This window comes from Rhamphochromis sp. 'chilingali', assembly GCF_963969265.1.
Source record: "Rhamphochromis sp. 'chilingali' genome assembly, chromosome: 22".
Lineage (NCBI taxonomy): Eukaryota > Metazoa > Chordata > Actinopteri > Cichliformes > Cichlidae > Rhamphochromis > Rhamphochromis sp. 'chilingali'.
In genome coordinates this window covers 27,526,933-27,550,766 of record NC_137950.1, presented here as the reverse complement: position 1 = coordinate 27,550,766, position 23,834 = coordinate 27,526,933, and the positions used below count along the sequence as shown (strand labels likewise).

Here is a 23,834-nt window from a genome sequence, read left to right as displayed (position 1 = left end):
CTCCAGAGACACCAGGGGGTCTCAAGATGTACCTAAAAAGTGTTGGGTGAGTCTATATTTCAGAGGCATTTCCAAAGTTTCCATTTGGGTGATGCGGTGGGGACTGAGTCAGGGGATCCCACAGGAAATCAGATAATTTGATTAGAAATAAATAAAACAGAGGATAAACCTGACATTGAAAGAGAGGCCCTCTTTGGACATGCACCTGCATATATTAACTGAATTTATTCACCGGTGATATACTAATTGAGCACCGTGTCTTGTTTTATCTGTAATGAGTGCTGGATTACATAATTCTTACATAACTGAATGAACTGACGGCCCCTCTGGGCTCCTTCGACTGGTTTTGAAGCCCTGGCAAAACTTTGCCACCTCCTACCGATGACAGATTTTAATGGCTGACCTTTGCTCATCAGATCTCCTTTTAAAAAAGCATCTCTGAACATGCTGACATTTTCCGTTTGAGCCTCAGTTTTACTGCATACTGATTTCAGGTGAATTTATTCCAGTCCTCCCTCTAGTATCTCATTTGTTTAGTAAATTCAAGTAGGCAAATGTTCACATAAAACCCAGAGCAGCTCGTGTTACTTAAATCATGGCATTACTCATCCGTGTGTAAAGCAGCTACAGCCCTGCATGGTGTTTTTTCTCCTTAACTCCACCATGCTATTATTGCTCCTGGTGATGGTTAATGGGCTGCCACCTCCTCCCAGCTTGCTACTGGCACCACCTTTGTTATTACGGCTCTTCAGCTGTTATCGGTGCTGCCAGTCCATCTGATGAATTGCCCTTGAATTGTTTTATTTTACTCACATTGCTGAATCTTTAAAGTTGACACTGATGTCACTGTCATATTTCTGCCTTGCTTGCATGGATGCAAACCCGTGTACAAGCCCACTGAGGATAATTCCAAGGAATTACCTCCATTTATCAAAACCAAGCCTAAACTTGGACTCGAATATTCTGGCCTTCCATATCAAGATCATAAATCCCTCTGTCCCCTTAAACTATTAAATTGTCTGTTTCATTCTCTACTGGATGCTAATAATGCAAACTCACAGAACAAGATGTTTGTTCCTCCCACACATGCTTATACAAAGTTGCCATGCTGACCTCCCTGCATGATTCATTCTTCTGTGTTCATTAGAGTTGAGGGGAGACTAAAAAGCCAGAGAATGATTGTGATTGGGCCACTGATGCCATATTTCAGCTGTCGGGAACACATTCCAAAACCTGCTCAAGGCTGCGTCCAAACATTTCTCATTACTAGCCTCTAAGTGTGTAAAAGTGTGTGTCAGCAGCACAGCCTTGGCCACTGCTGGCCAAAGAGTCTGACAGAGGCCATTTGTTAGCTTTATGGTTTCATTGGGCGGAGGTCTAATCATTCATACTCGTCTGTGCTTCACTCAGATTTACTTCAGATTATTTTTGCTCCCTGAATGTTGGATTTAGAAGCCGGAGTTTGTTACAGCAGTACAGGGTGATGACACTGCTGTGTGTAACAGCCCTCGCATTAACAATGAATCAGCAGTCGTAGTCTAGTAACGCAGTATACAGCTACAGGAGGAAGGTGGAGCAGAAGTTGGAGAGGAACAATATGAGGGAGGTCTGGAATGGTGTGAAAACCATCACAGGCCACAACACCAAGAAAAGCACAGTGGGGGGGACTGTGGAGAAGGCAAACGAACTCAACAACTTCTTCAACAGGTTTGACCAGCCCACAACCCCCCCACCCTCACCCTCACCTTCACTACAGAGTCCTCTCCCCACTCTCCTGACTCCCTCGCTTCCCCCCCTTCCTGACACCATGACACCCCCCTCCTCCAATCCCTCTCTCAGCAGCAAGACATCTCCCCCCCTCCCCTCCTCCCAAACATCTCCCAGTGTCACAGTGGATCAGGTCAGGAGGCAACTGAGGAAGCTTCGCCCCAGAAAGGCAGCAGGCCCAGACAAGGTGTGTCCTAGGATGCTTAAGGCGTGTGCTGCTGAACTTGGGGAGCCGCTACAACGAGTCTTCAACCTCAGTCTGCGACTGGGGAGAGTGCCCGCCCTCTGGAAGACATCCTGCATCGTCCCGGTCCCCAAAAAGAACCGGCCCAATGAGCTGAATGACTTCCGACCGGTGGCACTGACGTCACATCTTATGAAGACTCTAGAGCGGCTCTTCCTCAACCTCCTCCGACCACAGGTACAACATGCCCAGGACCCACTACAGTTTGCATACAAGGCAGGTGTCGGAGTGGAGGATGCCATCCTGTACCTCCTACACAGAGCCCACTCACACCTGGATGGGGGAAAAGGCACGGTCAGGATCCTGTTTCTTGACTTTTCCAGTGCCTTTAATACCATCCGGCCCTGTATGCTTCAGGAAAAACTGAACAGGATGGAGGTGGACCCCTGCCTGGTGGCTTGGATCTCCGACTACCTCACCGACAGACCACAGTACGTCAGGCTGAAGGACATCACGTCTGACACTGTGGTCAGCAGCACAGGAGCACCACAGGGAACTGTGCTGTCCCCTCTTCTCTTCACCCTGTACACCTCTGACTTCTGCTACAACTCTGAATTATGCCACATTCAGAAGTTTGCAGACGACACAGCCATCATGGGGTGTATCTGGGATGATCAGGAAGAGGAGTACAGAAGTCTGGTGAGGAACTTTGTCGCATGGAGTCACACAAACCACCTGCAACTCAACACCTCAAAGACTAAGGAACTGGTTGTGGACTTCGGGAGGTCCAGAGAAGGTCCACTGCCGGTTCAGATAGAGGTGGAGGTGGTCAACAAGTACAAGTACCTCAGGCTGTGGGTGGACAATAAACTGGACTGGTCATGCAACACAGAGCACCTGTATAAAAAAGCCCAAAGCCGACTGTACTTCCTCAGGAGGCTGAGGTCTTTTAACATCTGCAGGAAGCTCCTGAGGATGTTTTACCAGTCGGTGGTTGCTGGAGTACTTTTCTATGCTGTGGTGTGCTGGGGGAGCAGCACAGCAAAGAGGGACTCATCCAGGCTGGAGAAACTGATCAGGAAGGCTAGCTCTGTGGTCGGCATGAAGCTGGACACTCTGGTGACAGTGGCAGAGAAAAGGACATTAAAGAAACTGCTGGACATTATGAACAATGCTGGGCATCCTCTGCACACGGCCATAAACAACCAGAAGAGTCTGTTCAGTGACAGGTTGCTTCTCCCCAAGACAAGAACTAACAGACTTAAAAACTCCTTTGTCCCACACGCCATCAGACTGTTTAACTCCTCTCTGGAGGGGAGAGGGAGGGGAAACAGGAGGACAAAGGAGGGGGGAACAACTAAGCTGTAGTGCCTCTGCACCTCACTGTGCAATACCTTTTGTGCAATACTTTTTGTAAATAGTCAACAGTGCAATAGACTCAATACTTGAAATGTGCAATTCACTTGTATTTTTATTTTTTATTCCTATTTATTCTATTTATCCCCTTTGTATATTTTATTTATATTGTCTCTGTATTTATATGTGTGTGTGTGTGTGTGTGTGTGTGTGTGTGTGTGTGTGTGTGTGTGTGTGTGTGTGTGTGTGTGTGTGTGTGTGTGTGTGTGTGTGTGTGTGTGTGTGTATATATAACAATTCTGTAACTGTAACTTCGGTTGTTGCTGTGCTTTTTTTGGAAGTCGAATTTCCCAGAGGAACCCACCCGAGGGATTAATAAAGTTCTATCTTATCTTATCTTATACGGCGAATCTGCTGCAAGACTGCAAAGAAAAATTCACCTCCAACCATGCATCCATCTATCAATCCATCCATCCATCCATGTATCCATCCATGTATCCAACCATGCATCCATCCATCCATTCATGTATCCATCCATGTATCCATCCATGCATCCATGTATCCAACCATGCATCCATGTATCCAACCATGCATCCATCATCCATGCATCCTTCCATGCATCCATCTATCAATCCAGCCATCCATCCATGTATCCATCCATGTATCCAACCATGCATCCATCCATCCATCCATTCATGTATCCATCCATGTATCCAACCATGCATCCATGTATCCAACCATGCATCCATCATCCATGCATCCTTCCATGCATCCATCTATCAATCCAGCCATCCATCCATGTATCCAACCATGCATCCATGGATCAATCCATCCATCCATCCATGTATCCAACCATGCATCCATGTATCAATCCATCCATCTATCCATGTATCCAACCATGCATCCATGTATCCAACCATGCATCCATCCATCCATGTATCCAACCATGCATCCATCCATGTATCCAACCATGCATCCATCCATTCTTCCATGCATCCATCTATAGATCCATCCATCCATGCATGCATGCATCCATCCATGCATCCACCCATCCATCCATGCATCCACCCATCCATCCATCCATCCATCCATCAATCTCTGCTGCTATTGTGGAGGAAGTAGTCTAAGCAGAGATGCCCAGATCTCTCTCTCCTCTGGCTCTTCTAGGTGGGGCACTGAGGCATAACCATACCAGAGGCATCATCCCTCCAGCACGTCTCCAGGGTCTCGTCTCAGCTCGACATGCCCGAACATTACCTAAGAGGCATCCTAGCAAGATGCCCAAAGTAATTCAACCTCCACGTTTCAGTGCAGAGGTGTAGCAGCTTATCACCACCACTGACTTTCAGCTAAATCAAGAGGATAAGCAGCCAGGTGTTTGTCTGACAAATACTTCTCCTTTTTATTGGTGTGTAAGGTACTTCTTTTTAGAGTCAGAGAATGTTAAGAGTCACCTGCAGCAATGTAGGTTTGCCACTTGTAACAGAGGAGTACTTTATTAAATTAGCATCAAAGAATTTACCCCAAAACCACAGTATAGGTCGGGAACGTTCTTTTTTCCCATTTTAACGCTCCAAAACGAAATAATCTCTAAACCACATTACAGCATGTCAGGCCAAACATGACCCCCCACTGAAATATTCAGTACTCGGTTTGCTTTTTAATATCACTTAAATATTTCCATCATGAACAGTGAATAACAGTTTATTAAGACTTCCTTCGTTCTCTCCCACTTTAATCAATTCTCCCTCATTTCTCTGCCCTCCTCCCAGTGACTCACTCATTTATTCATTCATCATTTTTACATAATCTCAATCAGACTCCAAGTATGAGCTATTGGAAGGATGCCAGTGGCTGGAACCGAGTGCACTCTGTCTTTTTCTCTACTTCCCCATCACAAATTCACTACTCATCAGAGACCATTAATTACAGAGGAAGGCACTGTGGCAGGAATGAGTGCGAGGAAGAAGAAAAAAAGAACGAAACGGTGCTCCTCCATCCACAAATTATAATATCCAGTTCTCCGGGGCACTCGAAAATTAAAATAAAACCCAAACAAGATCAGAACGCAAACTCCAAGCAGGCTATAAATGGAACAAGCTCTGCCTTCGCTGAATACAAAATTTCTCCAAACTGTTGCCAGCAGCGAGGTGCTGCATTCAGGATCACAGGGAAGCAGCATGTGGCTGCGTGGAGCTTAAAAAGACGAGGTGATTGCCTCATACGTCTAACCTTAGAATCACCCGTATCAAGAACAGCCTGTGTCGTCCCTTTAGGTAAGATGTCCGCCTACATTTAACAGTGTTACTATTCTCAGATGTGCAATTACAGCAATTATTATCAGGAAAAGCAGTAGTACTCCTACTGTGGCAGAGCAGAGCATGTACCATGCAGCACAGGGACCCTGAGTTAACAATTTCAAGATCTACCAGTCCCTGGTACTTTCAGCTTCAGCTTCCAGTTCACTCCAGTTCACTCCTCAGAGTGTTTTATAATTTATTTACTAAAAAAAAAAAAAAAAAAAGTTAGGCCGTGTCTCAAAATAGCAGTTAAAATTTTTCCTACTATTACAGCCACCCATATTACAGCCACACCACCACTGAGTCCAGCTTCATACAGCTGAGCTGCAAAACCCTTTGTCAGTTTGCAGACTAAATAGACCTGAAGGACACCTAACCCTGAACAGGACTGCTCTGTGAAGCCTCAGGCAACATCAGCTTTGACTGATTCTCTGATGAGCACAGATAGAGAAGATAAGAGAGGCGAGACTGCAGGTTGAATATGGAGAAAACGCCAAAACACAAGAAATTGTTGCTTGTATGTCTAGAAAAAGGGATCAGTTAACGTGACTGGCTTTGCATCAGGATGATATTGCAAAAAATACAACAAGTGGACAGTGAGTGCAGTGATCTCGTTGATAACCTGCCTTTATAGTTAAATCTTTCCATTTACTATCATAGCTACATGTAGGTCTTCTGATTAATTGGCTGATAGTTTCAGATCTAATATAGCCTACACTGTCAACTGGCTTTTTATTACAGCTTTATCATTTGTACCACAGTAACTTTAACTTCTAGCTGATGTTGAAAATCTCTGTGAGCAATAGTTTTACATTTCTAGTCACTTTTTCTATGTTTTCTGAGAATAAATAAAATATTCACATTGTAACTTTCAGGTAAGAAGCTAGCATGTCAAACAAAATTATGCACAGTCATTTGAGAGAGGAGTGGGATGAGCAATCTTGGGAGGGAATATCAAGCAGTATTTTTACTTTAAATATTCATTCCCAACACATCCCTACCCTCCCAGCTGCACATGTGGCAGAGTAGAGAGGTGAGGAGAACAGCAGTAACGCCACAGAATGGAAATCAGCTGACAGAATAGGGAGCAGAAATTTCATGGAAACGAAGTGACTACTGTGGAGGTGGGTTGCAAAGTGGCTTGGAGCCTAAAGCAGATTAAATAGCATAATTTAAGGGAGATTTGCGAGCAGGACGTGAAGAACAGTATCAGCTGATCTGCCATAAGCTGAGCTGCTACCCCATCTAGCACCTGGATTTCTAGCAAACTAACATCAGTTTTCTAAATATTTTCCTAGTTTCCCCATCGGGTGTGGTGAACGCTTGTGAATAGGTGAGGTGAAGAAAGTAGCAGAACAGATTCTGACAAATATTTACATAACGCACAAATGTATTTCCTTAATATTTGTTGTGTGTAGTTATTTGCGTACTAGTTTATGCTCTGCTCATCTATGCGTGGGTCAGATGGTTGTTTTGTGTGTGATTTTCCGAATGCATGTATTGCCATAGGCAATCTGCAGAGTGCCCTCTGGTGGATAAACCATGCAATGTTAAATAAATACAAACCAGCGTTTGCAGTGCTTTAGTCTGCAGTTGCTGACAATAGCAGTGTTTCCCAACCAATGTGCCGCAGCACATAGGTGTGCCGTGGAAGATTATCTGATTTCACCTGATTAGTATTCTAAGCGACCGGCGTGAGTAACGGGCAGAACAACCGCTTGCTCCAATTAAATGGGTTGCCAACCGCCACTAAAACAGAAGAAGACGAACACGAAATTGCATGCTGGGAGTGAAACAAGGCAGTGCATAATAACAAGACAAATATTTGAAAAGAAAAAGTAGTCAATCTGACCTGGATCTTGGAGGAAATTCCTACCCAGATGAAGGCCCTAGCAAGAGTAGTGGCCAAAAGCGGTATACTGGGGACAAACTGAGCCAATTCTGCTCCTGGTGCACGGAGAAAAAACGATCAATATGCTTTTTGCCACATTTTTGTCCAGTGGTGTGCCGTGTGATTTTTCTAATGTGAAATGGTGCTGTGGCTCGAAAAGGTTGGGAAACACTTAGTTTCCTGCCTGCCACTACAGGCAAGTGTGAGGTTTTGCGTTCACACTAAACATTTTTTCTGGGGTAAAGGTCATGTGGTATCCATGTTCTGCCATGGTTAGTTCTACTATTTGTACAGATCAGTTGCTCACATTGTGGTTTATTTACTTTCCTATAATATTAGAGACAGTGTGACACAATGAGTGCAGTGGGTTGCTGGGTTGATGGGACTGTTTTTTAGTGTTATTATTTAATTTCAAAGCTGGACATTTGAAGAAGTAAAGTTTGGAAGTGAATACAGTGAAAACACAACAGAAGCGCTAAAATGGATTCACCTGCACATCATCTTTATCTCTCATAAAACTACTAAAAATAAAAGTCATTCACACAAAGACGAGTCCTGCTTCATGTTTATGTTGGCTAAGAAGGAAATGTTACCAGTGTCGTCCTGAACAAGTAAACAAGCATCTACTCTGCTTTTTTCTCTCCCTAGAAATGACTTTGTCAAGTCAGTTTTAGAAGTCCGACACTTTCATGCATATAATATGAAGTTTTAACCCTTTGGAGAAATTTCTCTTGCATCAGCTCCTCTGGCATTTAAAGCAAGCAGCTTGGGAAAGATAATCAATTATATCTAATAAATATTTATTAATATAACTTGGCCTTTTTAAGACACTTTTAATCCCACACTAAGGCTATTTAATGCTTGATTCAAAGTCATACATTTTAAAGTGGAAGTACAGAGGGAACCCCTCTGAGACAATATAGCTTTAGATTTTTTAATATATGTTTTAGAGCTTCCCACAGTTTATGTCAATAATTCCTAATGATGATGATGACATTAAATTATGTAAGAGCCAGTAAGATTTTTGCTAAATGAAACTGAAATATTTGCCCCTTTTTAGGGTATTTTTTTTCCCAGCAGTAGCCGTGTAATGTGTTTACACTCAGACACCGTCGACTTACAGAATTGTAGTTTTATCTGTCGAGGCAGAGGTTGACATTTCCCACGGTGGATTTGAATTCAAACACACAGGGGATTTGCAGGACAATGATGCAGCTGTAACACATTATGTAATTGTGTAGCTGTAGAAATCAGCAGCTGCTGCTAAAAAAGCAAACCTGCAGTGTCTGTCTGCTTAGCCAATAAAAGCAGATTGCATTGATTCTTTGAGCTTTGTTGTTGCGTATTACCTTTAAATGATGACAGCACATCGATAGAGATGTTTTAAAAGGTTCAGAGTTGATAAACAGGTTTTTCTCCACAGCCCAGCACTGCCTGTGTGTGGATAGCAGTCTAGCAGTACATCCTTAAGATAAACACTGCTGCACTCTGGTAACTCCGTGTCCTCTCCTCTGCTGAGAAAGCAAGTTCATCTGTTTGGCCTTTTGTCTTCTGTCTCCTCTGTCCACCTCCCACGCCTCCTTTACCACTCCCATTTCTATTCACAACATCTCCTGCTTCAAAACGCCATGAAATACAAATTTCAAACGGGTGCACCAAAAATACTCAACTTGACCACGGTTGAAGAACCTGCATGCATCATACATGAGTAATAATGGTTGCTTCATTACTGGGAACTAGACCTGCAACCAGTTGCAGTCACTTACTCTCAGAGATGGGCGTAATCCGATTACTTTTTTCAAGTAGCGAGTAAAGTAAACCTTTTTCGTATTGTCAAATTTTAGATAAATACAAGTTTCTAAATTTTACTCATTTCAAATGATTTAAATCTTCCTGTCTAATATACAAAGTTATACATGGTCTGGCGCCTCCACCAATGAGTGATTTTATTAAACAAAAGTTTAGCAGTGTTGCCGGGTCTCGACTGACTCGATCCACTGTTAGAGGTGATTGTGAACTGGCACCTTTTCACAGATGCTCTGTCATATCAGGGAGTGAGCTTCTGGAACAGTCTTCCACTGTCAGTGAGGGAAGTACAAGTCTCCTCATCTTTGAGAGTCACTTAAAAGGGCGGCTGAGAGACACACAAACATGTGATCATGTTTAATAATCATTCTTTATATTGGACGTGAAAAAGAGTTAGTGTATTACAAAAAGGGAAACAACTATTAGTGTAATGGGTCAGTGCAACATCGGGACAGTCAGGGCATGTGCAATAAAATTGAAGTGTTTCTGTTGTTGTTATCTATACTGTCCTCTGTGTCCACTCTTCTTGTCATTGTTTGTTCTAGTATAATGTGGTCACTGTTTTTGTCCTTGTCACATGACCTGTAAATAGTGTCTCTGTATGTTTTTACTAACTTGTGTTTAACACCAACCTGCCAGAGGGTCTGCAGATGGAAATGAGCCCAAGGCTGTAATCTGGCATATTTACATTTGTTAAAATGCTCATTAATATGTATTGATCCTCTTTCTAAATGAAATAAATAAATAAATAAAATAAATAAATAAAGTAAGGGATTACTATTGCAAAAAAGTAATTAGATTACTGTTACTTTCCCATAAGCACGCTGTGTTACTGCATTATTAAACTGATTTTGTTTGTGAGAGTGTCTCATGGCAATGATGTAAGTGTGTGCGGCGTGTGCAGATCAACAATGGATAATATGCAGAGTCCGTGGAGAGTACAACCGTGCAGCGTTTAAAGCGTGGAAGTACTGACGTTACTTTGAGTTTGATTCCGTAAAAAGTGACAAAAGCATTAGCGTCCACTGTGCATGGGAAGAAAACTTCTTTTTACAGTGAAAAAAACCCTAAACTTCTGAGCAAATACCAAGCAAGCTGCCACGGGAATGTGAAATTCACAGAGAAACCCCCGGATCCCCCCGCTGACATGACCGCTGAGGCACCAGGCAAACCTCCGTTGCAGCAACATGCAACTTGTATTTGATAATATGGAGATTAACTGTAAATGAAAGATAGAAAAGGTGAAAAGAAAAAGCCGTATGCTCAGAATATAAGTGCACATTTTCTTCCCTGTAATTAAAACCCTGACAGGCTGTGAGTACAGCAAAGTTACAGTATTTCTACTCAAATCAGTGCAAACATCAAGTATTAGCCAATATTCACTTTGTTGGCTGCTATTGATCGTTCACCAGTGATGTCATTATCCAACAGCAGTTTGAGAAATAGTCACAATTAACTAATGTGTACTGATAAGTGATCGTGCAGATGGATATCAGAGCCTAATTTTAGTGTTCCAGCATGATTTTTCATTTTGTTGTGTTACCGTATGTCTGTGTGTGACATCTGTCCCATACTAGCCAGATGTTCAGAGATGGTAATGAAGAGCTGAAAGAGCTCCACATTTCAAACATTGTTATCGCCCCATAATACCTTCTAAAACATAACTAAAATGTGAATGTACATTTCAGCGTTTTAAGGTCAACTACAGCAGACTAACTTGAATAATTGGAGATTATGTATCAGAATTTCAGGAGCAGGACCACGCCTCCAAACACGCTCCTTCCGGCTGTCATCTATATAGGTTCCCCCAGTTCTGCAAGCTGCTCATTCTCGTTCACGTGCCCCACTGTCCCTCCTTGTTTTCAATTCTTTAGCTTCTTCATTTCTATTTAGTGCATGGGGATCTGCCAGGCCCAGGAGCCATCGCCAGTCCCCTTCGAGGCCTTCCCCATTTATGTCAAAACGTTCACTTTTACCTACTAAAACGCTGTCAAACCTAAAATGAGGACGTGGGCCCAGCTACTGAAAAGCAACTAAAAGCTGCCACACAATGAATAAAGTGTGCGAGCTGCACGAAATTCACTACAAACAACCATCTAATTTGCCTGCATGGCTAGTGTTTCAGAAAATGCAGTTACAAGCTGTACTTTCAAACTTCTGTAATTAATACACATTCTCACAGAAAAATCCATCCATCCATTTTCTTAACCACTTATCCAATTCAAGGTCCCGAGGGGGGTTGTGAGGTTGGGGAGACTATCACAGCTGACAAGGTACACCCTGAGGGTTGTGATCACAGCGCTGTGATAGACAAATTGGGCCCAATGGGTCTTCAAAAAGATCCTTGTCAGAACATCAGCAACAGCGGTGTCAATTTTGAAGCTCATCCAGCCGATCCTCGGAGATGCTGTATTTATGAGAAACGACCATAAAGTGTCTCCCATAGAATTAGACTGTACTTTTTTAAATTACGAAATAACACTGTCACGTTTCTGCAGCTCTTGAAGGTGTGTTTTCTCTTTAGTTCTTGTTACCTTGGCTGGTCTCTGTTGAGGTTGATTCCTGCTTATATTCGGATTATTAGGTAATCCAACCTTCTCTGTATCCTTGTGTGTCTTCATCTCTTTTTGTGATTCCTCAGTTTGTTGTTTCCTGGTTTATTTTGTGACTTATTGTTCGCTGCGCCTCATTTTTAGGTTAACTTCCCCATTTCAACTCATTATTTCAATGACTTCTGCTGTGTTTTCACCTGTTTTCTATTTATTGTCTGTGTCTTTCATTGCCCTTTGTTGCATCATCCCTTGTGGTTGTGTATTTCCTTGTTCCATGTTTCTCTGGAGATTCCTTATTTTTGGATCGTTTGTTCTTGCTCAGCTATTTTATGTTATTGTATTTTTGGAAGAGTTCAGCATTAAAGCTGCTTTTTGGAGTCTCCTGAGTCCTGCATTCGGGTCCAAATCGTGCCTGTCACATATCTGAACCCTGACAGATAACATATACACCACAGTTGCCTTCCAGTAAGTTCCTCATCCTCTGCAGGAACTTACTGAACCATGATTTGGGCTTGCAGCCTTAGTGAGCCCAAACCGACCTACCTGGTGATAAAAAAAAAAATACAGGGGAAATTGCTGGAGCTGGTTAGCAGTGACTGAATAACTAAGACTGTAAAATCAATCACATCTTTGTCTGATTTACTCTAATAATCACCAAATAAACCAGACGGACAGCCCAAGTAGTCAGAGTGCAGGGAAACACGATGATAGCAGTTGGAAGCATCGGATCGCTTGCTTCTGAACATTGCTGAAAGGCTGTCTCACATCACAAAAGATTTCTGTGTCACTGTAAAAGCACAGACAAATAATGTGCTTTGTAGCCGTTCACAGAAAGCTGAGAGCCTAGTTACACTGCAAGTCTCTTATGTGTCCTTTTCAACATGGCAGGGTGTCATAAACTTGCTTTTATCGACTTCCAGAACACCGTCGGCCTCTTTGCCTTTCCACCAAAGACACGCCGTGCCCATCAGTCTCCTGGCTGTGTGGTCACAGCCGGCGGGACGCTGGGATTGATATAATTTCCTTCGGGATTAATAAAGTATTTCTGATTCTGCTTCTGATGAAAATAAGGAACGAGGGCTTTGATAAAGGTACATCTATATCACAAACAATCAGGCGCGGTGTTTCAGCGTGACATTTATCCACAGCTGACATCGTTACACGGTCAGTAAACATTGACATTTATCACTGCATCAACATTAGCCTCGCACATACGTCGGCGCTTTCTTTCCGGGTGTCGTCTCTGAAAATCAGAGCCAGCTGGGTCAGCTGCTTCGCCGAGAACAAACCAATCGGCAGATTTCTGAGCATGACTGGGGGTTAGATCTTAAATTTGATGATCCATCTTCAAAGAGAATGATAATTCAGGACAGTCTGTGGAAGAGGGGCGGGGACAGCTGAGGCTCAGTCATCTCTCTGATCCTCTAACCGTGTATGTTCAGTGAGGCTGCTACTCGTTCCCCAAACTTTACACTCATGTCAGCTCATCCTGGTCAAAGTATCCAATTCTGGAGTCACTCAGTACATCAATACACCAACAGTCAGGATGGGGTCCATCCCTGCTGCCATTAAAGCAGGACGAGCGAGCGCATGATGAGGATGTCAGATGAAAGAGCGAGTGTAGGTATGTGAGTGAGGTTATCAAGCGGCTACCTTCTATCACAGACAGACGATTGAATTCTGCCCCCAAAGACCAGACAGCTAATACACATCCCTCTTTGGTTTCACCACCAAATTACTGCACCTACAGCAACACTCAGCTTTACACCTTTCCCACTTCACAGACCAAACCACGGTCCCACGCCTGACATCAATTCCGACCCCAAGAGGAAGTCCTGGTAATTAGAAAGTGATATTTTTGGCTTGTCTGAGCCCAGGACACATCCTGAAGGTGAGTAATTGGTATCATTGAGCGAACAGTGGGACAGATGAGTCAGGGATCGAGATCTATTAGTGGCCACTAATCAGACTCACACTGGGCTCTGGGAGGCAGCCAGCTGGATGAGTGCTGGCTTGCTGGCTCGGCTTTGTGCTGTGTCACAGAGCAGGGAAAACAGAGGAGAGCAAAAGCACTGAACATAAATACCAACAAACACGAGGCACGCAAATGGTTAAATCCTCCTATAATGGCAGTACTTTTTTTGTGTTCACACTCGTTTTATCTGACTGTCACTCTTTTCAGTGTGAGGAAATCTCATTTAAAAAGGAAACTCTTCAGAATTAATGCATGCAACTCAAAACATCTGCAACTAGGGCAACCCTCGAGTCTTTGAAATCTGACGGGCATGATTCATTTATAAAATAAACACTGGGACAGAACATCAGCATCCCTGTGTATAAATATCAGTGACAGAGCCAGACGACTCCCGCAACAAAGACCAAATAAAAGATGATTCTTTTTAGCGTTTAGGTGGAGAGCAGAGAAAATAACCCGCAGGCTCTTTTCAGACACAAGCAGCTTTAACCAAGGAGTGTGCTAAATTAGGATGACTCACAATTAGAAACTATACTGGCATCAGTTTGTATTGTATAAATGACAACTTCTGCTTAAAAATGCTCAAATTCTTCATCAGAACAAAAGCTTTTTTATGGAGAAAATCTACTAAGACTTTCTTACTTAAAGAGAAAGGCCTCCAGTCTATCCTTTGTAGACTAAAGATAAGAGCAGAAAGACACTGTATGCATATTTTACAACCCTGCGAAACATAAAAGTCAATTAAAATAAAATAAGTCTTGTTAACAAAGTTAGACGTGCATCTGAGGTGCTGAGAGTTCAAACAGTCAAAATCCTTCAGAATAAAATTCAGTTCAGAGGGTTTGAACACTTTGGTTGAGGCTTTTAGGGGTAACGATTTTAGCAGCAGTTTAGCCTTCAAAGGAAATTATTAGATGATTAATGGATCTGACTGCCCACTTCAAGCTGGCTCCTAAAGCGAGTCAATCCACTTCCACTTCCAAGTTAATGGTTTTGATCTTTATGGCTAATTTCACCCTTCATGACAAATGCACAGAGACTAAAGTCTGCCGCTTAACTTCTATCATGACTTTATTTGAGGGGCGTGGCCACTTTCTGTGACGGGTGATTCGATAGCTGAGGTTGCTAAAGTTCAAACTATGAGTGAAAGAAACACTTTAGTTAAATAAAAATCAAAGTTGCTGTTTAAATCTTCCCCCTGAGAAATGCCACCCATACGAAAAACAAACTGAAAGAAGCAAATCCACCGTGGAAACCAAACAAAATTAAACTGAACTGACGTAGAAGCTCATCTGACTCAACAGATCCAACACATTTCACAAGCTATCGACTTTGACTTCGATGAAGACCCATTAGGTGATCACTGTGCATGAGTTTCACTAAACGACTTCACTGATAGAGGAGGATTTTTATGAATTGTTGAAGGACAGACGTCAAATGTCAAAGCGTGAGCTCACTGGTCTTTGGGCTAGATTAAAATCAAAGCTAAATAAAAGTAAAAACTATAACAGCTAAGAGCCAACTGCATCTCATTTGTAATAAAACTAACCTAAAATATGTCTCTCTGTGCCCATAATTATATTAAAAGATCACATATGGGCTTCTGCGTGAACCGAGACTGCTAGCATTAGCTGATAAATTAGCACTCCACCTTTTTGTCCAAACATGGCAACTTATTGTGCCATAAAAAACACAAACAGTCAAAAATGTTACACGTGAGGCTTCAAGACAAAATTTTGATTGTTAATAGGTAACAGCGTGATAGCTATGCGCATCTTTTATATACAGTCTGTGGATCTGATTTAGATTAACGCATCAACACCGAGCTGTTTGGGAGTATTGTTGGACGGATGTACCTAATAAAAAGGCTGGTGAGTGTACAATTATCCTGTCCATGTCCCACCGACAGTGGTTCTATTCCCCAACACTGGACCCCAAGCTGGTTTGACCCAGCTCCTGTTGGCTTATTATTGTGCGTAATGTTCTCCTTAGATTTAGACAGAAGTAAGAGTCCTGAGTGTTTTCCTCATGCAGGTGACCGTGTTGGGAAACACTTTAAAATGTCTCAACTAGAACACTGAAACATCCAGTTTGATTTGTCAAAATGTGAAATACGGGACATCTTTTTGCTGTAGCGGTTGAGACACACACCACATATCATGAGAACAGTTTCCCTGCCAAACCTCTCCTTCCCTACACTGTCAAAAAATACAGAGCCCTGTCTATGAGTGATTAGAAGGTTTGTTTTAATTTGTAGTTCATAACCAGATGGTGCTCTTTATAAAAAGTACTTTACTGAAAACGATCCTCTCCTGGTATAGCGTCTAAAAATATACTCTGCCTGCAGATGGTGCACAAGCATGGTCTGCACATGAGCAGCTTCCTAACTGGCAACATGTTACATCAATGGCCATAAGTCAACGGGTGTGGAGAAAGTGGAGCGAGCCAGGCAATTAGCAAGACTGATGTGCTCTGAGGAAAAGTGAAGCAGGAGGGAAATCCACTAAGCTGAGGAGGCCATTTCAAAGAAATCAGTCTGTGTGCAGTAATGTCTGCATCTGCCTGCCTGCCAGTCAACATATGCATATTTTTGAATTTCAAAGCTCACAGTCGGTGATAATGAAGTAAATGCCAGTCAGACGTATACAAATATTAGCCAAATCCAGAAATAACCACGTGAAAAAACATCCACCAACTCATCCTGACACTTGTTTTTACCTGATGAGACAGAATGTCTTCCATCTGTATACCAAAACGAAACCCAAAGTAGTTATTTTAAACCTGTGTAGCAGTGTAAAAGGGATGGAAGTAGCGATGTTTTTCTTTAATGGCCAGCAGGGGGCATCATCTCTAGTTTCAAAAAAGCTTCGGACCATATAGAAGCGAGTGGAAATACACCCACCACCGCTCATCACCGATCTGTCGCCTCCCTAAACATATTCCTGAACGTTTTTGGCCTCAGCTGCTAGTTTTAAGTTTTATGAGGTTATTTTTGTTGGTTATGACCATTTTTTGAGTCAGACAGGAGGACAAACCCTGTAGTTGTTACGCTTTGAGAATGCAGAGTGCACCTCTTCATCATCACCTGACAGCAAAAACATTCAGCTCCATTCTTTCTAACAGGATTTTACTTGTTGTTCCACAGGGTGTGTACGTGTGTTTGTCACTGTAGGACTCTGCTGTGCATGGGGAGGGTACAATGAAGAGTGCAGGAGAGACAGATGAGACGTTTCATGAATATATAAAAACAGAAGGCGTTAGTCAAACTGTAACCCTCGAGGAAGAAAGTCAAGAGCCAGGCAAATGTTATGACTTAATGCTGTTTGAGCTATTCTGCTGACATCCACCCACTTATAGCCACTAATTATGGTGGCTACATGATTCATTGTTGTCTGTGAGCAAGACTCTCCTGCTGGTTACTTTCTTTATTGTATGGGAAAAGAATTCCCACAGCAGCCGCAGCAGCAGCAGTAGTCGTAGCTCACTTGTGTTTTTTGTGTTCAGGCTACACATTATGCATTATAGAGCGTGGATATTGCTTCCACAGTGCACATTAACCCCATCTACACATCCTGTCGACGACAGCATAGCTCACTGGACACACGGGGACAATAGGACAATCACACTATGGCAAAAAAAAAAAAAAAAAACTGAAAAACCCAAACTGGTCTCACTTTACCATCTCAAACCCCCACAATGATTCAGTTCAGTGGCCTTGCAGCTCTCTTTCAGCTTAACTAACGCAGGCAGTCTCAGACAGACTGCAGTCTACCTCCGTCTCTGCTCGTTATCCCTGATCTCCTCCATGCTGTTCATGTCCCCCGTCTCCACTTAGCCCTCGGCGTGCGAGGCTGACAGCTCAGTGGGCTCGGAGCCAGGGCCGATCATAGTGTCTGCTCCAGGTCAGCCTCCCTGCGGATATAGGGGCAACAACACCCTGATGGTCTGTCTAACAGGAGGCCGTGCCCCGGTGGCTCGGTGGGTCATGTTCCTGGAGCACTGTTGGTGTCACCTCTGACTTTCCTTCTTACATATTCGATGAGGTAGAGCTAATGACTGAAACCCGACTGGCAACTGAGCATGTCCACAAGCAGCAGCTACTTCTGCACACCAGCTGCATGGCTAAAGGCTTGATTGGTGCTCGGTGCTTAGGCACCAATTATATAGCTGTCTGGAAGCGAGGCACTCACAGGTGATTGTGTAAATCAGCGCGGGAATCATCTTGAACTGTGTAGTGTCTGCATCAGCAGAGTTAGCACAGTGACTTTTCACCATAAGATAAAGCCTTCCTCATGACTGAAGTTTTTAATCAAACTTCACTCAGGCAGTTTTTGGTTTTCTGCGATTATTTTCAGCTGAGGAACAAAGCACAGTTGGTGCACTACTGCAGAGGCGTTTCCGGGACTTTTTAAGCGAGTAACTCAATGAGGAGGAGCCCGATGGAAATGGGAATATTTGATCAAAACAGATACAGTGCAGACAGCTGGTGTAGAAAACATTAGGTATGATTTTGGGTTTTATGTGCAGCTCGTGGCCTCATACAGATGTATTATAGGAAAAGCTGCACTGCCCAGAGAGTTTAAAGATCACTTTGTGTTAGTAACTATTTTATAAAGTGCACAAGAAGTATTTAAAAATTTCACGTAAAGTAAAAGACATATTCTTAAAGCAACAGCACTTTTTATTACATACGTGATCATAACGATTATTTCATTCATGTGTTTATAACTTTAATGTTGCTTTTAGATGACTAACAATAAAGGATCATATTTCAGTGGATTTATTTTAAAATGTGCAAAGTAGGAAGTAAATAATTAAATAAAAGTAAATAAATATAATTTTAATAACTAGTATTGCTTCTTCTGGGTTGGGGGAGAGTATTTGCCTCAAGCTAGGGTATTCAAATATCTGAGGGTCGCGTTTACGAGTGAGGAAGGTGGATTGGCATTCACAGTAGCACAATACTCCAAGTTTAATGATTGGATGTGGGTAGTTATTGAAAGAATAAGACTGCAGATCCAGCCACAGACAAGAGCTTCCTGCAAGGAAGGGTGAGGAACTCAGATATCTGGAGGGGTTTCTGCACCTTTGTGTCAAAAGGTTGGCATCTCGACCAGTATGTCTCCTAGATGTAGCTGATAGGTTTGTAGCTTGAACCCATCCGCTGGAACGTTGAAGACAATATAATTACACTGCAAAGCAAGACACAAGTAGGCAAGCTTCTTCATGTTTCTCGTGCACGGGAGAGAACCGGACAGGCACCGTTCCTTCGCTTGACCCCAGTTGCTCTCGTCCGTTCTCTCGTACCACTGCCCTTTTATTGAGGTTACATGAATATGCATAAGTTCATTAACATATGACGTCTACATACACACAAAGAGTACCTTGCCTGTGTGTGTGTGTGTGTGTGTGTGTGTGTGTGTGTGTGTGTGTGTGTGTGTGTGTGTGTGTGTGTGTGTGTGTGTGGGGACTGCTGATCAAAGGGTCAAACATCCTTGGTCAGGAAGAGGGTAGCCTCCCCCTCACCCTAGATGGTTCATCCTAGATAACACGGTGAGGAAGTCCTGCAGTTCATCTAAACAAAGAGCACTTAGACTAGAACAGATGCAACTACGTTAATCCTACCATAAAACAATAAGACACGGTATGACCTCTCATGCTCCCAAAGTGCTGTCTAATACACACAAAGTTTGCAGACTATCAAGGATCAAAACCTCTACCAATCTACAACTAATTACAAAACTCTAAGCATATAGAAGTAAATATTTCTAAGCATAAATGACAATCAACAATACAAATCTAACAGTAGCTCTCAGGAGGTTTTTCAAACATGCACACCTAGGTGGAAACTCAGGGATAGACCCAGAAATCTACCTATGAACACCTCAGGATCCTCCAGGAGGAACTGGAGCACGGTGCCTTCTACCACCACAACCAGATAAACAGAAAAATGATGGATGGGTGGATGGATTGAACATGGATCGAGTACAAGTAGAAGTCAGCAGTATAGGATGAAGAAGTAGTTGAGAAAACAGACAAATGGACATTGAAAGTGTTCTGTGGTAAAGTACTTCAATTAAAGCATTAAGTTACATTTCCACCACTTTTCTTTTCCATGTTTTCAATCAATGACATTAGGCAATTTAAGATTAACATGACTCTACTCCAATGCATCCCCTCTGGAAACGCCCCCGCCGATGAATATTTCAGCAACAGTGTAGTTTGGGCTTGAGCTGGCAAAGTCACAAAACCTGCATCTATAGAGTCAAATACCAGTCAAAGTGTATTAGGTCATTTTAAAATCCTCTTCCTGTAGAAGTTGTACTTCTACAACTACCTTTGCTGCTGAAGAATTTTCTGTAGATTGTGATTCAAGGTTCAGGAGAGCTGTGGCTTCTGCCTGTACAAGTTTTCCAGATATGCAGTAGATCAAGCGTCCATGACACAAGATCATCAGATCAACCAGCAGTAAATCAAAGTTCCTGCATTTCTTTTCCTTTTTGGAATGATTGCCTTTGTTTAAAAGCAGTCTAGTTGTTGCAGCTGTGAACCGAGGTCACTGCAGAATACATGAAAAACAGATTTGCTGGTGTGTAATTTAAAAGTTTCAACAATTTCCAGTGATTGCTGAAGAGACCACAATATATGTAGGTATGTTAGTCCAGTGTTTCCCAGGTGACAGATTTATATAGGCACACGGGCTTAAAATAATCATGAAAGTCTGAATTTGCACAAATATTTTCTATACTTTGTGACATATCTTAGTGTACAATACAGGAAGTCTCTGTCTGTCTACTTGCTTTTCTTTCTACACCAACTCCTACAATATCAAAGGCTGAACAACCCAAAATGGCAAACAGACACATTTTAGACTCATTAAGGTTCTTATCTATATCAGATATTATGACATTGCGATGTTGCCTAGCAACCACAATGTCATGGTCCCCGTGCCTGCTCGGCTGGCCCTGTGTGGCTACATGTTATGTTTTGTCTTTTCTCTCTCTCCTCTCTCTCTGCTCGCTGCCTGGGCGGAGCTCATTGTGAGCTCCCGGCCTCCACCACCTGTAGGCAATCACCTGTGGCTCCTCACCTTGTTTGCTCCCGCTACTTAAGGCAGTGACTGAGAGCACCTCGCCGCTGGACTATTGAGTAACGCTCGTCAGTGCTACTTTAGCCTCAGCCAGTTTTGAGCTCTGTCCGTGAAAGTTCCGTGCTAACTCTTGTTCTCTGTATGCAGATTTCTCGTGCTTGGTTTGGAGACTCTGGACGCTTTTCCCGACCCCGCTCTGCACCCCTGGGAACCCTGGCCCCCTTCTCCTTCACCTGTATATAGTGCACCTGGAGTGTGTAAATAAACCTGTTTTTCTGAGATTTCAGTCTGCGCCGAGTCCTCCCTGCTCCTCCGTGACACACAAATCAACAGAGTCAAATGACCCATATTTAGAAAGAATTAACGTATAATATCTTAAAAATATATCATTTTTATTTCACTTCTAATGTACATCTCCAAAACTTACACTATATGACAACACCCTCAGGTTGCTTAGCAACCACCTAGCAATATATATGACCTGTTTTTTTTTTTTTGCCGCATGCACCTACAACACCTTATGAAAGCAACCTGTCCTTTTAATTCCATAGCGAAGATTTTTTCTTTATGTCCAGAAACCTGAATTATACATAACATATTATAATGTCACCAAGTTGCCTAGCAACCACCTGGCAATGGGCAATGCCCATTTATGCAACTACAGCACCTTTTAAAAGCCTTATATCATTTTCATTTCTGATCCAACAGCACAATCAGCTGGACAATATTGAGGATCTCTCCAGTAGATTCAGAGAGAGGTTAAGTTTAGCAAACTGATTGCGGGCGGCGTCTCTGTCTCTGATCGATAGAATATAATGCTAAAGACAGTTGCCAAATACACCTGGCAGCTGCTCAAGTTGAGCGTACGTATGGGAAACAGTCAACGGTGTGGTAAGTCCATACTTTCCTCAAACATGTTGCTGTCTTCACTTCAGACTGCATTACTAATTGTTTGTTAAATGGCAGCTGTGCAGCTCCGGCGTGTGTGGTGGGAGTGTGGGCCCTTGTTTGTGCTTTAAGTCCCCACAGCCTCACTGTACATATGTTTGGTAATTCCCACTCAAACTTTGTTATGCACTTATGGTTTTGTTAGTGAATCTTTTCACAGCCTCCTGTGTTTAAAACCAAAAAAAGAACAATCTGACGCTACTGTACGTGGCAATAAAGGGAGGTTTTTCCCTGTTGTTGCAGAGAGAAAAAATAAATAAATTTAACACCTCTGACAGAGTGTGAGGTCATCCTGCGTTTGTGCGTGAGTCTGTGAGAATCTGTAAGACTGAGAACACCACGGGCCAGTTTACAGTAAACCATCAGAAGCATCGGAGTCAGAATCAGCGCATGCAGCGAATGAGGAAAGTCAAAAATGTTAAAATTCTTTTTAAACTGCACACATTTAATTTTAATACCAAGTGTTTCATAACCCCCGAACACAAAGAAGAATTGCAGCTGTTTGAAAAGCTCCATCCGAACACGAGGATTTGTTTCTGATCTTGCAGCTATTTGTCAGACAGCCCTGACTCTCTGCTAAGTGCTACAGATCAAAGAAATCAGAAGGAAAGCGTCAGCAATGACTCAGATTAAAACTTCATTCGCTTTGCCTTTTCCTCTCCAGGCCAGCGCAACTCCATTCCAAAATATTCCAACAAGAAAAAGGCCCCTGCAGTCTCGAGATGTACGAGGCTGATCTCGAAACCAGCATCAAAGTGAATTCTGAAGCCCCGCGCTCTGAGTCACCAGAAAAGAAAAATACAAACAGAGTGCTACATCCACTTCAAAAAGCTGAAGTCAAACTGGGAGTCAGAGGTGTTGCTCTCGTGAGGGTTTGTGCGCAAACTCGACACACCTCACAGAGGCAAAAGCGAAAAAGGAAATCTCTCAGATGAATCCTCAGATTGGAATGAAAGCATGTGTCAACCGCCCACCCTTCCGCCCACCCACCCCTCCAGCACGCTGCCTCTGTGACAAATACAAATTAATTTCACAAGAATGAATAATCAGTTCGCTTGTCCATTTGCATTTCAAGCAACCGCAGGGAGTCCCCTGAGCACGCTCAGAACGAATGATTATTAACTCGGCCCTCTTGAGAAGACAAAGTGTTGGGGAGGAGAGAAGGGGGGGCTAAATGTGCCTTTTAAGAGCTGGTTTTTACATGTGAAGTCTTAGTGGGCAGTGTCCCACGCACTGCTGAACAGGTGCTCAAAGTGAGTGAGTGGGCTGCCGTCCACGTGAAGGTCAAGCCAGGTTAGCTGGTCCCTGCACATGCACTGCTCACTTTGGTCTCCCCCGTTTCCTCCCCTCTGGCTGCTCCCTCTCTTTCCAGCTCTGATATCTCTTCTTTTTGCTTCTCTTGGGGGCTATGCAAAGAAGCCAGATAATCTTGGTGCATGCAGAGTGTTCTGCAGAGAGTGAGTGGCTGGATCACTAAAAGCGACAACACCCCCCACCCTCCCAAAAAAAAAAAAAAAATAAATCAGCTGGTGCATAATGTGGCAGTTTGAGCCGAAAAAAATTGAATGAATGAAGGCAGCGTACCTGGCTCGTGGTCCTGTGCAGGTTGGTGTCCCCCTCTGGCCGAGGCTACATGGCACTGGTGGGTTTGTGTCTGCACGTGTGTGTGCTGTGTGTGTGTATATATGTGTGTGTGTGTGTGTGTGTGTGTGTGATGGAGCAAAGAGAGAGAAGTGAGTGCTGTTGAGGAGACGGGGAGAGTGCACAGTGCAGTGTAGAAGATTGGAGGCTGGGTACTCAGTGTGTGCTAAGACAGAGCCTGTGCATCTCTCCCTCTCTCTCTCTCTCTGTGAGTATAATCCTTTCCACAGTCTACAGGGACGAGCTGCAAATGAACCAGCTCTAGCTCTCCCTCTCTCTCCCTCCACTTCCCTCTTGTTCTGTATCTCAGCTTTGCACATGAGC

The 23,834-nt window shown here is 43.1% G+C and overlaps 1 protein-coding gene across 1 annotated transcript in view; it reads right to left on the bottom strand.

The window, feature by feature from the left end:
• srcin1b (SRC kinase signaling inhibitor 1b) overlaps nt 1-23,543 on the bottom strand; it is a 129,610-nt gene extending 106,067 nt beyond the window's left edge. Inside the window, exon 1 of the mRNA XM_080871999.1 lies at nt 23,454-23,543. The gene's annotated coding sequence lies outside the window, so the exon portion shown is untranslated. The remainder of the gene's footprint in view (nt 1-23,453) is intronic.
• Nucleotides 23,544-23,834: the final 291 nt, after the last annotated feature.